This window comes from Peromyscus maniculatus, chromosome 4, assembly GCF_049852395.1.
Source record: "Peromyscus maniculatus bairdii isolate BWxNUB_F1_BW_parent chromosome 4, HU_Pman_BW_mat_3.1, whole genome shotgun sequence".
NCBI classification, from domain to species: domain Eukaryota; kingdom Metazoa; phylum Chordata; class Mammalia; order Rodentia; family Cricetidae; genus Peromyscus; species Peromyscus maniculatus.
Window position 1 is genome coordinate 133,787,929 of NC_134855.1, and position 17,703 is coordinate 133,805,631.

At 42.8% G+C, this 17,703-nt stretch overlaps 1 protein-coding gene and 1 pseudogene across 12 annotated transcripts in view; one reads left to right on the plus strand and one right to left on the minus strand.

Moving 5' to 3' along the window:
- Cbfa2t2 (CBFA2/RUNX1 partner transcriptional co-repressor 2) overlaps positions 1-17,703 on the plus strand; it is a 103,170-nt gene that overhangs the window by 39,164 nt on the left and 46,303 nt on the right. The window lies entirely within an intron of this gene.
- Positions 5,735-6,818, minus strand: LOC102909342 (pre-mRNA-splicing factor 18 pseudogene; annotated as a pseudogene).

Sequence of the window (17,703 nt, forward strand, 5' to 3'; positions counted from 1 at the left end):
TGTTCCTTTGGCATAAGGCCACCCTGGCACCATTCCCACATCTGCTGTTGGTTGGAAGTGAATGCTGGTCAGTCAGGATGTCAGAGTGCTGGTCCTATTATCAGGCCGAGCCTTCAAGATGAAATAGGGCAGGAAAGCTAAAGAGTGACTTATGTAGTTCTGCAGAGACTTGGGAAGAAGACCCTTTCATAGGGTGGTACAGATAGCCTGCGTGCTTTGCAGAGATTAATCCAAATGGCTACATTTAAAGACTTCCCTGAGAGAGGAAGGCAGAGGGATGTGCAGTAGAACCCTTCTGTAGTGCTTTTTAGAAATGCATCATTAAAATGCAGAGACATCATATGTCCAAATATGGGTTTCTTTTTTTTTTCTTCTTGTTTTTATGAGATAGTTTCTTCCTTCCTTCCTTCCTTCCTTCATGTATGTGTTTGGCTTGCATGTATGTTAGTGCACCATGTGTCTAGTGCCAGTGTATGCCAGAAAGGGCATTGCATGTCCTGGAACTGGAGTTACAGACTGTTGTGAGCTGCCATGTGGGTGCCAGGAACTGAACCCAGGTGAGCCATCCCTCCAGCACCACTTGCTGTTTCTTTTGTTTTTGTTTGTTTTCCAGACAGGGTTTTTCTGTGTAACCTTGGCTGTCCTGGAATTCTGACCAGGCTGGCCTCAAACTCACAGGTATCTGCCTGCCTCTTCCTCCTGAGTGTTGGGATTAGTGGCATGTGCATCACTGCCTGGCTGATTTGCTTTCTTTCCTTCCTTCCTTCCTTCCTTCCTTCCTTCCTTCCTTCCTTCCTTCCTTCCTTCCTTCCTTCCTTCTCTCTCTCTCTCTCTCTCTCTCTCTGTCTTCTTCCTTCCTTCCTTCCTTCCTTCTTTCCTTCTTTCTTTCTTTCTTTCTTTCTTTCTTTCTTTCTTTCTTTCTTTCTTTCTTTCTTTCTTTCTTTCTTTCTTTCTTTCTTTCTTTCTCTCTCTCTTTCTTTCTTTCTCTCTCTCTTTCTTTCTCTCTCTCTCTTTCTCTTTCTTTCTTTCCTTTTCTTTTTTTTTCTTTTTTTCTTTAATTTGAGACAGGGTTTCTCTGTGTAGCTTTGGAACTCGCTTTGTAGACCAGGCTGGCCTCGAACTCACAGAGATCCACCTGCCCCTGCCTCCTAAGTGCTGGGATTAAAGGTGTGCTCCACCACTGTCCAGCTAATTGTTTCTTTTTAAGGACAGACTATTACTCTGTAGCCCCAGCTGGGCTTTGAACTTGGGATTCTCCTGCTTCAGCCCCTTTAATACAAGGATCATAGGCATGAACCACCATTCCCAACTTTCCTGTTTAATTTTTTAAGAGCTTTTGTGGTTCTGGATGTTAGCCAGTGATTCATCATGAGTCATTTTGTGTGTGTTTATAGAGTATTCTTCACTTTAATATAAATATATTGCTCTCTATCACCTCCCTCCCTAAAATACAGAGATGTTCTTGAATTTTTAATTTTTTCTTTTTACAAAACTGGGGTTAAATATTTTAGGTACTTAGAGTGAAATGTTGCAAAGCATTACATTTTCTTGTTTGTTTAAAGTCAGGTGTCTAAGAGGTCAGTTACTGTTCTTGAATTTTTTCACTCTTTACTCCTTGGGGGCTCACCACCCAGCTTCCAAATAATTACATAGAGACTTATTCTTAGGATGCACAGCCTTAGCTTGGCTTGTTTCTAGCCAGTTTTTCTTAAATTATTCCCTCTACCCTTTGCCTTTGGGCTTTTATCTTTATTCTATATACCTTTCTTTCCTTCTTACTCCGTGGCTGGTTGTGTGGCTGGGTAGCTGGACCCTGGCATCCTCCTCTCTCCTCCTTTTCTCTCTCCTTCCTTTTTCTATTTATTCTCTCTGCCTGGTAGCTCTGCCTGGCACTCTCCTGTCTCGCTATTGGGTATTCAGCTCTTTATTAAATCAATCAGGTGTTTTAGGTAGACAAAGTAACACAGCTTTACATAGTTAAACAAATGCAACATAAAAGAATGCAACACATCTTTGCATCATTAAACAAATATTCACAGCATAAAGAATGTAACACGGGACTGAAGAGATGGCTCAGAGGTTAAGAGCACTGCTTGCTCTTCCACAGGTCCTGAGTTCAATTCTCAGCAACCACATGGTGGCTCACAACCATCTGTAATGAGATCTGGTGCCCTCTTCTGGCCTGTGGGGATATGTACAGACAGAACAATGTATACATAATAAATAAATAAATCTTTAAAAAAAAAAAAAAAGAATGTAACACATCTTAACATTCCACAACAAGTTATGGTGGCACAGCCCTTTAATTCAACATTCCCGTGTCTGAGGCAGAACTGTGATGAACTTGAGGCCAGCCTGGGCTACATGAAACCTTGTCTCCAAAAACATTAAAATAAAAGAGGGTTTAGGATTATCTAGTAAGTCCTAGATTCACTTGGGGGGCGGGGGAGAAGCCGGGCATGGTGTTGTTGCACGCCTTTAATCCAGCATTCAGGCAGAGGCAGTCGGATTTCTGAGTTCAAGGCCAGCCTGGTGAGTTTCAGGACAGCCAGGGCTACACAGAGAAACCCTGTCTAGAACAAAAAAAAAAAAAAAAAATTTCTTTTCGGGTCCAGACATAGTTGTGCAATACTTCCCAGCACTCAGGAAACAGGTTGATGAACCTCTATGCATTTGAGGCCATCCAGGATAATATAGTGAGGACCCTCCTTGCTTCCTCCCACCAAATAAAAATTTTTTGTGCCCAGTTGGTAGACAGTAATCCTAGGTACTTAGGAAGTTGAGGCAGGAGGATTGCAGTTCCTAGGTCAGCATAGATAATTTAGTAAGACCTGGTTTCAAATAAATTAAATTGGGCTGATGGCCAGGTGGTGGTGGTGCAGCAAGAGCTGTTACATAGAGAAACCCTGTCTTGAAAAACAAAAACAAACAAAAAGTGCTGATGATGTTAGTTTTGTGGTAATGCTCGAATAATAGGAGGGAGGTCCTGTTTTTAGTCCTTAGCATCACAAAATCAATTCAAAATAATTCTTTCCATTGATGTTTTATACTTGTGATTGGTATTATAAAACATGTTGGATAGATTCTTTATGTTTCCTTTTGTTTTACTTTAATCTCAGGGAACTAGAGGTGTTAACCTATGTTTAAAAACTTACATTTGGTAGTGGTACAAACAGCTGTCACACTGCATAATTGTCACATCATTATGAGAGTTACTGCTGCTCACTAATCTGTAGGTATAAATCTGGATTTTAACTACATGTGATTGGGAAAAATTAGTTCTTGAAAGAGTTTGTGCTGAGTAGGCCATCTGCTCTTTATTCCCAATCCAAAAGGAAGAGTTAGCCATAGCATTTGCAAGTCCATTAATTAAGATGTGTATAGGAAGGTGAACTGAGTGAAGTCTTAAGAGGTAACTTTGACTCTGTGTCTAGGCAGTGTGTGGAAGTATAAAATATGTAGCCATTCTCTTCATTTAATGGAAAAGAATCTTAGTTTTCAAGGGTAGTTGTAACCTAAAACAGTATTGGGTTGATAAAACAGACACCCGTGGCAAGACCTGGGGAGTTTGAAGCCAAGCTCAGCTGTGGAGTACGACCCTATTGCAAAAATAAAGAAACAAGCAGGCCAGAAATCTGCTCTGGTTGCACTTAGATTCAGCTCCATGGAGCCTTCCCCTTTTTATTGTACCCATACCCGATCTGCTTCAGTATAACTCTGGACAGGAGGACTAGAGGTTGAGATAGGATTTTATTGTGTGGCCTGGGCTGGCTTTGAACTCTGGGCAGCTCTTCTCTGTCAGCTTCCTGACTGTTGGGATCACAGGCATGAACCACAGTGCCAGCTCATCAGTTCGTTTAATTCCAATCAGCTAGCTATATCATCAACTCCTTGAGCTGGGATTGTATCCCTAGTACTTGCTATAGTGCTTAGGTCTCCCTAGCCTTTTTCTCTGTGCTAGGAGTGACAGTAGTACTTTAGAGAGATCTTCTCATCACTACTCTATTCAAATTACTAGCTCATAAGCTAACTTAGTCTCCATAAATAAAATTAAAATTTTGTAGACGAATTTCTAAACAGTCTTATTAAATAAGAAACATAAATACAGAGGTGCAAGCTGTAGAGACCAGAGCAATAGCCGCCAACTAACCTTAGCTTACCACCCCAAAAGCTCTACCTAATTTAATCATATGAAAAGACTTCTGCAGTGAGAGAAACACCTCCCTGCAAGTAACTGTCAGAGGCTGTCCTATCTATGCACAGCCTTGGATCTCAAGTAGCCAAAAGTTGGCCTTCACTCTTTCTCAAGAGGGACCAGAATAAGCAACTGTGACACCAGGCCACCTCCAGCAGCCTCAGGCTTCCATTCTCTGCACTTCTAAATTTGGACCTGGCTGTAAGTAAAGACAGGAAAAACTTAATGATTCCATCATTTACTACTATTGCTGATAATGCAATCATTATGGTTGTTATCTCACAAGTACATACTATCCCATTGTAGCCACAGGGCAGGGCCCATAAAGGCCCTTGGTGTACACTGTAATAAGAATACGCGCCAAGCACTAATAATGATCTCTTGTCCTCTGCCAGCATTTTACTTACACAGTAACAACACGAGGTGTGTACTCTTATCAGTGTCAGCTAAGGAAGCCAAAGGCCAGCAAGATGAAACCACTTGTCCACCACTGTTCTGTTAGTGCATGGGCCAAGAAGCTGCCAGTCCTGATGGGGCCCACCCACTCTTGCTTCTCTGACACTACCATTCTACTTGTTGCGGAACAACCTGATCCTCTCAGCACTGCAGCAGTGAGTGGTCCCAATGATCAAAGAGCAACACTGAGACCTAGAGCAAGTCCTCATTTTGTGAGACCAGAGTGAGGACTGAGTGTGGCACGGTGAAGCCAGGAACTCCACCCTCTTCAGCATCCCATTATGAGGCTGCCACTCAGCTGGCTCCAGTGCCCATTTCCTCGCCCTAACCTGGATGTGCTAATGTGAACTTACGCTCTTTAACCTTCTGTCCGTTAATGCTAGCTGTCCAGGAAGACGACAAATACTAAGATGTACTCCACTTAGAACCAAAGCAAGTCTGAAACACAAGAAAAATAACACTTAACAGTAACATTTACATCCCACTGCAAGATGGCAAAATTTCAAAAACCTTTTAAGAACTGTAAAGGAACATTTAATGGTCCCACACTTTTGTTGAAATACAAAAAAATATTTCCTATAAATACCACATAAGAGAAAAATGTAGAAGCCATGATAATTTACAGAAAGTTTAAACCTGCCCTCAAGTGTGTCTACTTATCTAATGACACAATTTGGGTCTTGGGGAGAAAGGTCACCTCAAACCCCCTTCTTGCTGTTGTCTACACATCTGTCTACACTATGGATAACAGCTTTAGGACTTAATCTTTCAACTGATTAAGATGAGAGCAACAAGCCGGGCGGTGGTGGCGCACGCCTTTGATCCCAGCACTCGGGAGGCAGAGCCAGGTGGATCTCTGTGAGTTCGAGGCCAGCCTGGGCTACCAAGTGAGTTCCAGGAAAGGCGCAAAGCTACACAGAGAAACCCTGTCTCGAAAAACCAAAAAAAAAAAAAAAAAAAATGAGAGCAACACAAAAGTTGGTTTGCAATCCAGTACCGTGTGAAAGCCAACACAGTTCTTAAACCCAACCAGGAGTGCATCCTGTGGAACTCTGCTGTGGAACTCTTCCTTTGCTGCTGTGCTCAGGCCAGAAGTCCACATGCTGCTTGCTGAGGCTTCTTGTTATATATACACCGTGTACAGATCTCACGGCGCATTGTATGCCACACATTTTGATGGATCCGTAGGAAGTGCTTTTGGCAAATTGTCATTAACTTCTTCAGTCCCTGAATGTATTTCTGCTGGGTTTCATCATTTAAAACATGTGCAACATGCTTGGGAAACTCTTCCCTGTCAGTTCTGGCATGGATACCAACCATAGTGACACCAGGAGGCTAGGGAACATTTCCAATGGCCGTCTGAAGGTATGCATCATTCACCTTCACATACTCTCTCTGTAATGTGAACTTAATATCTGTTATTGATTCTTTAATATCAGCAGGAAGATTCTTTTTCCAGAGCTTTCTGAAAAGTGGTCTGAGGTAGGACTCGGTCTGCTTCTGGGTAGCACTGTTCAGTTTGCCCTGCATGCTGCATGCATTTCACATAATCCTCTCTGGCATTCAATTCTTTAGCTCAAAAGCCAAGAAGAAACTTCAGGAACTTGGCGGTGATGTCCATGTCCTTATGATCATTACCTTTCTCTAAGGATTCCCCCAGTGCCTCTAATTCTTCAATGGTGATGTTTTCCTCATGAACTTTCAAGTCATTCTATGTGTCCTCCTCTCCAGGTTCCTGACCACCCACAATTTCATTCAAGTACTGCTGGTCAGTCTTGTCCAAAGCTGCTTTCAGATCATTCCTTAAGCCCTTGTTATCTTCTGGTGTAAGAATCTTTGTTTTTCTTAAATGCTGAAAGCATCATAATCCTTTTTTCTAAAGAGTCTAATTGGCTCTCCTCTTTCAGTCTTCTGATGACCTCTTGCCTAGAAAGAGTCATGGGAAGTTTTTCCTCTGCCAGTTCAAGTTCTAACATGGGATTTGATGAAGTTAGTAGCTTCTGGTCATCCTCTTTTGGCTGTATCTTGTAGCCACGTCTTTCAAAATTTGCTTTCTTTTGTTTTTTTGCAAGTTCACTCCACTTGAAATATTTTCTATTTTCCACAGCAGGTTCCTGACCTCCACCAGCTGCTGCTTCCGCAGAATCTCTGACTTCAGGATGTCCATCTCGCTGCCATTGTCTAAGCTCCTCTTTGTCGTTCTAGCTCCTTGGCAGTAACCTCACCCCGCCAGGCGGGACGAACCACCCCCGCAAAACCAGATCCCAAATATCAGAGGATAACAATTGTCGGGGTCATCAGCCAGCCACGTGCTCCAGCCTAAGCCAGGGGTCTGTAAACCCACAAGCAGTGTAGCCACGTGCAGCTCTGGCCCCTGTAGATGTAACCAACCGTCTTATTAAAATAAGAAACACAGAAGCAATGTAAAAGAGAAAGCGGAGAGGTCAGAGCTCAGAGCTAAAATCTTACCTCCTGCAGTGCTCCTAGCTTCCCTGAAAGAGAGCTACTTCCTGTGTGTCTGTCTTTAAATAGTCTTTCTGTTCTGCCTTCTCATTGGTTGTAAACCCAAACACATGACTGCCTCATCACTGTAAGTACCACCCTCCAGGTCTTAAAGGTGTATGTCTGCAATGCTGGCTGTATCCCTGAACACACAAAGATCTACCTAGCTCTTCTACCAAGTGCTGGGATTAAAGGCATGTGCCACCACCACGCTTTTGCTATGGCTCTAATAGCTCTGACCCCAGGGCAACTTTATTTATTAACATACAATTAAAATCACATTTCAGTACAAATTAAATACCACCATAGGCCCCTTTAAGCTTCGGCCACTTGAGTTGGAGATCTGGCCGCAAGTAGCTCCAGCTGAGTGTAGCCTGACAGCTTGTAGCTCCGTCTGGGCCTGGGGGCCTGTAAGGCTACCACTGGTTTTTTAAAGAATTCTTTCCATGTTGGGCGCCAATTGTAGACGAATTTCTAAACAATCTTATTAAGTAAGAAACACAGAGCCAAATACAGAGGTGCAAGCCGTAGAGACCAGCGCAATAGCCCACTAACCTTAGTTTCCCAAGAGAGCCAAACCGAACCGCGCCTTTATTGCCTTGCTGTTCTGCCTTCTCATTGGCTCTAAGCCCAGCCACATCACTTCCTTGTCACTGCCTGTCTATACAGCCCTCCAGGACTCTATGGTTGGTATTGGGATTAAAGACGTGTGTCATCATGCTTGGCTGTGTCCTTGAACACACAGACTGCCTGCTATGTGATCAGATTAAGGATCAACACTTAACTTCTGTTTATGGCTGACTGTGACCTCTGATCTCCAGGCAAACTTTATTTATTAACACAAATAAATTATCACATTTCAGCACAAATAAAATACCACCACAAAATTTAGTTGAAAAGGTGTGGTGGCTCATGCCTCTCAGTACTCAGGAAGCAGAAGTAGGTGGGTCTCTTGAGTTTGAGGCTTAGTCTACATACTGAATTTCAGGCTGGCCAGGGCGACACAGTGAAACCCTATCTCCTAATAAGTAAATATTTTTATAAAAGAAATTAATTGAAGAGCTTGGAAGCCAAAAAGGCATGTATACAACAGAAACAAACCTAGATAAGGTAATAGATTGGGACACAGGCTACAGTCCCAAAGAAGGACCAACTACCATGTAGGAAGAACAACTTTGTACTAATGACTACATTAAAACAACTGATTTCTCTAGTCTGGCGGTGGTGGCACACCTTTAATCCCAGCACCCAGGAGGCAGAGGCAGGCGGGTCTCTGAGTTTAATGACATCCTAGTCTATGGAGGGAGTTCCAGGACAGTCAGGACTGTTACACGGAGAAACCTTGTCTCAAAAACAAACGAACAAACAAACAAAAACCTGATTTCTCAAACTAGTAGAGTAGTTATGTCCTAGAGTAAAGATAGCTAGATAGAAACATATAACCTGATGAAAATAATGGTATATTAATTGTGTTGATGAACATGCACATTCTGGACGTATTTCCCTATGAGGTAAATATGGCCTCAGCACAGAAAATGCTTTGATGGAATGAGGACTATGGAGAAATTATAACACAGGTTTTTTTTTGTTGTTGTTGTTTGTTTGTTTGTTTGTTGTTGTTTTTGGCTTTTCGATTCAGGGTATCTCTGTGTACCCTTGGCTGTCTTGGAACTCACTCTGTAGACCAGGCTTGCTTTGAACTCAGAGATCTACCTGACTCTGCCTCCCAAGTGCTGGGGTTCAAGGTGTACACCATTACACCTGGCTTAAGTTTTTTCTCTTTATAGTAAGTCATTTTTAGTAATTTTTTTTTTTTCTGGAGCTGAGGACTGAACCCAGGGCTTTGCACTTGCTAAGCAAGCGCTCTACCACTGAGCTAAATCCCCATCCCCAAATATTTTAAAATAATTTTCAGAAATAATAATTACATTGCTCTGCATTGTGTGTAGTCCTCAATTGTTGATATTCTTTGTAATTATAATTTTCAATGCCTTCACAGCTAGCATTGATATGCTGTCATGCTACCATTTAATTAATCACTCCTCAGAGAAATAAACTGCATTTTCCCTTGAGCTATATTCTTAAGGACAAATTCCCAAGGAGTGAGGTCAAACAGTCAGAGAGAATGAATTATTTTGCTGGCAAAGGAAAAAAATTTTTTTTAACTACTAATTTAATGTTGATAATTTGAAATGCATTTATTTTTGCTGTTTCTTCTGACTATATCAGTAATTAGATATTGGCACTAATGGAACAAATGAGAGTATCGTTTATAAAAAGCCTTAACAGCCAAAACTGGAAATGGGTGACTGTTTTCCTCCAAAAGTCACCACCCCAGTTTTATTGTGTTTTGACGGAGCTGTGGGGATTTGCATAGGAAATGTGAGGGAATCAGTAATAAAACTGGCTATGATAAATAGAAAGTTTATTTTAGAAAAAAAAGAATAGCTATAGAAGAAAAGCATAATTACTATTTATGAATGACTGATGCATTATAGGTTTAATTTTTTTTTTCCCCCTGAGACAGGTTTCTCTGTGTATTCTTGGCTGTCATAGAACTTGCTCTGTAGATCAAGCTGGCCTTGAACTCAGAATTTGCCTCTGCCTCCTGAGTACTCTCTAATACTTTCATTTAAACATTTTGTTGTTTTGCATTGTGTGTTTGTAGGTCAAAGGACAGCATGCAGGGGTCAATTTTCTCTTCTACCATGTGGGTCCCAGCCATCAAACTCAGGTTGTCGGGTTTGGTGGCAATCTTAACCTACTCCCTAACCCAAGTTGAATCCTTTGTCCTTGGCATGTGTCTCTAAGAGGCTAGCTATTTAATAATATGGCAGTTGACAGGTACAGAAGAACCACCAGTGTGTGCCTGCGGTCCTGTCAACATCGTGATTAATGATTGTTGTCTCTGTTATTATTGAAATGAAGAAAACTGGGATTGTTGTTGATAATTAGTTGCTACCCCTCCCCACAACAGAATTTGATCTATTCTCTTCCTATCTATCCCTTGAGGTTTTCCTCAAAGTCCCACAAAGTTGGAGACTTTATCTTGGACTTGATTTATCTGGTCGAGCATTATTCTATCAGTAAGCGACACCAGTAGCCTCACCCTCATTTTCTAAAAATTTACTTTGAGAATGAGTCTTGCTAAGTCAGAGAATAACTTTCAGGAGTCCTTTCTCCTTTAACCGTGGGTTACAGGGAATCTAGTCAGGCTTGTGTGGCAAGCACCTTCATCTGCTAGGCCATCTCAAGGACCGCAAAGTTGAGTTTCAAGGTTTGGGGGTCTGTGTTGGGTGGTAGAGCACTTGCTTAGTGTTCTCATATCCTTAGGTCTGATCCGCTACACTGTACTCCAGACACAGTACTCTGTAACAGGAATGGAAGGGCAGGAGGACCCGGAGGGGAAATGTTGATAGGAAAGCAGCTCCAGAGCAGGAGGAAGGCCTGTGATAACACCCAATCAGGGGACTTGGGTCGCAGCTCAGTTGATAAAGTGCGTGCCCAGCTTGCGAAAGGGCTTGGTTCTATCCCTGAAACACAGAAAAGTGGGAGTGGCCGTACACTGGGGGGTGGAGGAAGGATAACCAGAAGGGTGACTCCGGAGTCTAAGGTGGCAGGGAGGGTTTCCTTAAGTCTTAAGAGCAGGAAGCTCTCGTTTCAGAAAAGGTGTTCTGTCTCCTCAAATTTATGCCTTCCTACTTAAATGTAATGCTCTCTGCTTTTGTTTGTTGACGTCAGCTTTAATTCTGTTTCCTTAAGTGGACCTTTATGGAAAATGTCTTAGATATTTCCAAGACAAAATTTGAATCACGTCACATGCAATTTATTTAAACTCTGTGGCTGAGCTGTTTTGGTATTTAAAACCGTTAATTCTAACACACAGGATTTTTGTCCTCAAGCAAGTGAGAGTCAGATTTCATGATCTTTTGTCACAGACATTGTTTCATTCAGATAGTTTAAAATTTTTTTAGGAGCTCGTGGTAGCTCAGTGTGTAAAGATGCTGCCCTGTCTGGTGGGTCTCAGCCAGTGGAAAGAAAGAGCACACTGCCACACGTTGTCTCTGACCCCCACATGTGCACTGTGCCAGACTGTAGGTGTGCAATCTCCTACTGGTTTGTTGCTAACTGTCCCCAGAAATCAGGTGGAGTCAGATACATGAAGCATCGTTGGTTTTCTTTGTTCCCCTGGCTTGCTAGAGCTTGGCGGCATGTAATCAGGGACAGCGAAGGTTCCTGGTTTGTTCTGATTAGATGTGATGATGATTGCCATGGTCCTCTTCCCATTAACTAACAGTGCTGTCTTTACATTATTGGAAAATGCTGGATGTCAGAAGTTCCTGAGATTATGTTGTTGGCAGTTAGTTAGATTGTCCAGAAGCTTCTCATCATGTAAAGCTTGATCTTTAGTCTCCACCACCCCTGAACCTGAAATTCCCTTTTTTGTTTGTTTTTCTCCACCCCAAAATAAAAGCTGTGTGTTCTTGGGAGCACAGGGGCTTAATTTTTCAAACATTAAGGTACATACAACTAGGTGCAACTCTAGCATTCGTAAGCTCTTTCAGAGTTTGACAAATTTGTATAAAAAGAAAAGAATATTTGGTCATACAAGCTGACTGAATATGGTAATGTGAGTTAAAACTTTTTCTTGGAGCCAAGAATATAGCTCAGGATACCTAGCATACACACAGCCCATTTTCCTGTATACTTAAACCAAACCAAAATAAAAAGCAATCACATGGTCACATGGACTAGAGTTTTGGGGCCAGATGTGTGTCACAAGCCATGTAGTTTATTTATGGTGCCCCCCAACCCAGTCGCCTCTGTACATCCTAGGAGACAAAAGAGGGTATTAAGATCCCTTGACGCTGGAGTTATGGGCAGTTGTGAGCTGCCCAATGTGGGTGCTATGAACTGAACTCAGGTCCTCTACCAGAGTAGCAAGTGCTCTTAACCACTGAGCCATCTCTCCAGCCCACATTTTTGAAGGAACAGGGTGTCACATAGCCAGGCTGGTCTAGAACTCATTATGTAAGCAAGGCAGCCCTTGGAATCCCGGTTCTCACCAGCCATGGGGGCATATATCTTTAATCCCAACACTCTAGAGGCAGAGGCGGTGGGAGGAGAGAACTAGCCTGTACATATGCTCATGTGCACATTCATGCATGTGTGCATGCACACACTAAAATAGATGTTAGTTTAAAAAACTTTAGGAGCTGGAGAGATGGCTCAGCAGTTGATAGCACTTGTTATCACAGAGTACTTGGGTTCAATTCCCAGCACTCACACAGCAGCTTACAACTTCCTGTAATGCCAGTGCCAAGGAGTCCACCACCCTCTTCTGGCATCCACAGGCACCAGGCACACATGGTGCACATCCAGGCAAAACACTCAGACATGTCATTTTAAAAATGGAACCAGGAGTGGGAATCAGGTGCTGGCAGATCCCTATGACTTCAAGGCCAATCTGGTTTATGTAGCAAGTTCCAGGTCAGCCAGAGCTATGTGGTGAGACACTCTCAGAGAACCTAAAAAATAATGAAAGAAGGAGCTAGTGGATGCAGAGACCTGCCACTGAGCATTAGGCAGAGAGGGAGCCCTGGTTGGAGGTTTCCATCAGGTCCCTCCTCCCCTTGGAGCTCAGGGAAGCCTCAAGGAAGAGGGAGAGGAGGAATTGTGGGAGCCAGAGGGGTCCAGGACACCAGGAGAGCACTGTAGAATCGATTAAGCAGGGCTCACAAAGACTCTCAGACACTGAGGCAGCAATCACAGGGCCTGCACGGGTCAGGTCTAGGTCCTGTGCATATGTATTATGGTTGTTGGCTTGGTGTTCTGTGTGTGTGTGTGTGTGTGTGTGTGTGTGTGTGTGTGTGTGTGTGTGTGTGTGTGTGTTTGAGGGGAACTCCTGACATTGGGATTGGGGGTGTCTCTGACTCTTCTGCCTGCTTTTGGGACCCTTTTCCTCCTAATGGCTTGCTGCACCCAGCCTTGATGTAAGGGTTTGTACCTGGTCTTACTGTATCTTGTGCTGTGTTTGGTTGATGTTGCTGAGAGGCCTGCTCTTTTCTGGGGTAAGAGGGTTGTGGTGGTGGTAATGGATCTGGGAGAGGGGAGGAAGAGAACGCTGCAGTCTCAATGTATTAGAGAAGAATAAAAATTAAAAAGCTGCAAAGGTGGCTCAGTGGTGAAGAGCACATAATGGTTTTTCAGAAAACCCGAGTTTGGATCGATTTTTCTTTTTTTCCCATCCCTCCTTCCCTGTGGATCAATCCCAGGTCCTTACATATATTACACAAGCATTCTACCACTGAAACCCACCTGCACCCTTGCCTTCAGACAGGGCCTTGCTGTATACTGCCCAGGCTGGCATGGACAACCTGGTATATAACTAAACATGGTATGTAACTGAGGCTGGCCTTGAACTCTTTGTTTGTTTCCAGAGGGCTTCTCTGAGTAGTCCTGGCTATCCTGGAACCCTCTGTATAGACCAGGCTGGCCTTGAACTCACAGAGATCCACCTGCCCCTGCCTCCTGAGTGCTGAGATTAAAGGCTGTGCTATCACTGCCCACCTAGCCTTGAACCCCTTGATTTCCCTGCTTCTACCTTACAAGCACTTACTGATGTTCACCATTGCCTGTCTCCACTTCTGTGTTTTAGCTATTGTGAATAATGCTGTTAATGGGAATGACTATAGTAATATAAATATCTTTTCAAGAGGCTGCCTTTCAGGCAGGTGACAGATAATTTTAAAAGTCATTTGTCGCAGGTGTTATGTAGCTGGTTAATGATAGAAAAACAGGCTGTAGCTGGACATGGTAGCACACCTATATTCCCAGGACTCAGCAAGTGGAGACAGTAATTCAGGGGTCAGCTTATTTTATGTGAGACCTTGTTTCCAAATAAATGAATAATAAGGCAGTTGAGCCCCTAATGTGATTTTGAAAATTTGTTTCTCTCTCCTTCTCCCCACTTGCCCATCCTCTTCCACAAAAGGTCTTCAGAGTGCTTAGCAGTTCTAGACCAAACTTGATGAGAACTGTTTAAAAAACTCTGGATCGTACTCTCATCCCAGCACTCTGGAGACTGAGGAAGGAAGATTGCTGCAAGCTCCAGGTCAGTCTGGGCTGCATAATAAGTTCAAGACTATCCTGGGATACATAGTAAAACCTTGTCCAGTCTCCCCTCAATAAACCAGCATAAAGAGTTGATGTTTTGGGGCTGGAGAGATGGCTCAGTGGTTAAGAGCACCGACTGCTCTTCCAGAGGTCCTGAGTTCAATTCCCAGCAACCACATGGTGGCTCACAACCATCTGTAATGAGATCTAGTGCCCTCTTCTGGCCTGCAGGGACACATGCAGGCAGAATACTGTATACATAATAAATAAATAAACCTTTTTTTAAAAAAAAGTTGATGTTTTATTGTAAGAAGAGGAAGAAGTCATTAAGAAGAGTTTTAAATTCATTTCTGAGAGGATCCATTTTAGGGTTTAAATCAGCTAGATTGCAAGGGGTCAAATCTGAAGCAGGAAGGATAGTTAAGAACTAGTTGTTATTGTTCATGACAATGGCTATGGTATCACCAGTGGCGGAGGGATGTGGGATACCTTGTAAACTATTTTGGAGTTGGACTGTCAGCATTTACTCTGATGTATTTTGTTTCAGAAGGTTATGTGTTCATTCCAGAGAGACCTGAGTTGACAGTGCTCTGTTTCAGACAGACGGACAGACAGACAGACAGACAGACAGACAGACACACACACACACACACACACACACCAGGGGAGGAGGGTGATATATGACTAAGAAGCCTAGAGCTAACTGATTTCATGACTGTCTTGGGCTTCTTTCGACTGTGACTGTGGTAATAATGTTCGGCTAGGATGTTAATACTACATAATGTTAACAGCTTGAGATCAGTTAAACTTAGACTGTGGCAGAGGTAGCCTCTTCGAGAAGGCCGGGGAGTTGTCATTTCTCCTCATGTGAAAAATATTACCTTGATGGAGACTTGAAACAGATGGTGTACAGTTGGAGTAGACTCTGTTATTCCAAATAAACATTTGCTGGAACTGGGGTACAGCAATCCATATTTCACTTTTCCCTATTTACATTATCAGGTCAGCTGTGTTGCTGCTGCTTTTATTTGCATTAAGGTTATCAACAGGCTTTGATGTTGGCAGGCTGATTACAACATGTCTTTAAAATATTAAAATGATTAGCACTGGAAGAAATCTTTTAGTTACCTACTCTCCACATTCAGTGGCATAATAGCTGTTAATGCATTCTTACCTGAGCGCTAGCCAACAGTCCCCAGGTGTGGATGGTCTAAGAGCTTTTTAACCCCTCACTGGAATGGCACGTCTCAGGTTCTAATCAGTGTTGGAGTCAGGCTTCAGGCACGTCTTCCCGTCTTCCCGATTCAAGATCAGGTGTTTTCCACAGAGCCTTGCCTGCTGTAGAAGAATGGCCTCAAACCTGGAATCCTCCGCACCTTAGTAGGATTATCGGTATGCCCCACCATGCCCAGCAACAATGGCTCTTTCGTCTTAGCAGCAAAAAAACCTTTTTACTTATATTATTATTCTGTTTTAGTTAAGGTATACTTTTGGTAAAAGGCGAAAGATTTATACAATCTAAAGAGAAACCAATGTATATTAAGGTATACTTTTAAATTAAGGAAGAAAGGAAAGTTTTATGGTTTTGATCTCATATTGTCCAGATTATTAGCTCAAACACCCATTGTAGTTGAGGACCTTGAACTTCTAATTCTCTTGCCTCCTCCTTCTAAGTCCTGGGGCAGGGGGCAGTCTGTGTGTACTTTCATGTATGTTAGATGAGGTTTCTACTGAGCTATATCCTAAGACCTAAATGAACTCTTTTAGCTGGCCTGAAAATACCATTGCTCTTGTGCTTGCCCATGTCAGGTTGTAGAGTAAGATTGGTGTGTAGTCTTTCATGGTTTTAGTCTTTTGTAAAAGAGTGTATTTACCCTTTCCCTTGTCCCTGTGCTCTCTTTTAATGCTCTGGCACATGTGGGGTATTTGAGTCAAGGTCTCATTGTAGGCCACGATGGCCTTGAACTCTTGACTTAGTCAAGGGTGCTCTTGAACTCGCTCCTCTTTCTCTTATTTACCTAATAAGTGCTGGGAGTGTAGGCCTTCGTCACCACAGCTGAAGGAATGTCTCCATGGTAAGAGTGCTTGCTGCTGTTCTAACTGCACTTCTTTTATTTATTTATTTATTTATTTATTTATTTATTTATTTATTTATTTATTTATTTATTTAATACCATTCAGTTCTACATATCAGCCACGGGTTCCCCTATTCTCCCCCCTCCCACCCCCTCCCCTTACCCCTAGTCCACCCCCGATTCCCACCTCCTCCAGGGCAAATCCTCCCCCGAGGACTTTGATCAACCTGGTAGACTCAGTCCAGGGTCCAGTCCCTTCCTCCCAGACTGAGCCAAGTGTCCCTGCATAAGCTCCAGGTTTCAAACAGCCAACTCATGCAATGAGCACAGGACTTGGTCCCACTGCCTAGTTGCCTCCCAAACTGATCAAGACAATCAACTGTCTCACCTATTCAGAGAGCCTGATCCAGCTGGGGGCCCCTCAGCCTTTGGTTCATAGTTCATGTGTTTCCATTCATTTGGCTATTTTTTTTTTCAATAATTGAGTAAAACTGAAATTTATTATAAGCCACAGTCGTCCTATGGACCTCCATGCTATATATATAGCCTCTATGGTTCTATGGGTTGTGGTCTGATTGTTCTTTATTTTATATCTAGAATCCACTTATGAGTGAGTACATACCATGACTGTCTTTCTGGGTTTGGGTTACCTCACTCAGGATGATTTTTTTCTAGTTTCATCCATTTGCCTGCAAATTTCATGCTTTCATTGTTTTTCTCTGCTGAGTAGTACTCCATTGTGTATATGTACCACATTTTTTTCCATCCATTCTTCCGTTGACGGGCATCTAGGTTGTTTCCAGGTTCTGGCTATTACAAATAGTGCTGCCATGAACATAGCTGAGCATGTATCTTTATGGTATGAATCAGCATTCCTTGGGCATATGCCTAAGAGTGGGATGGCTGGGTCTTGAGGTAGTTCTATTCCTAATTTTCTGAGAAACCGCCATACTGATTTCCACAGTGGTTGTACAAGTTTGCATTCCCACCAACCGTGGAGGAGTGTTCCCTTTGCTCCACATCCTCTCCAACATTGACTATCATTGGTATTTTTGATCGTAGCCATTCTGACAGGTGTAAGGTGGTATCTCAGAGTCGTTTTGATTTGCATTTCTCTGATGATTACTTCCTGCACTTCTTTAGCATCTTCTTTGCCATCTTAAATTTAGAGTCCTGGAGCTCAGTCCTCAGACCTATTTTTTTACTCACTTCATCCAAAATACCTGCTCTCAAGCTTTAAAAATTCTCTGTGTACCTTCCATCAGTTGAGCCTTTGATCCAAAGCTCAGACTTCCTATCCCAGGCCAGTCTAGCTACACTGCAAGTGGAAATCAACATATTTAGGTATCTGAGAAAACG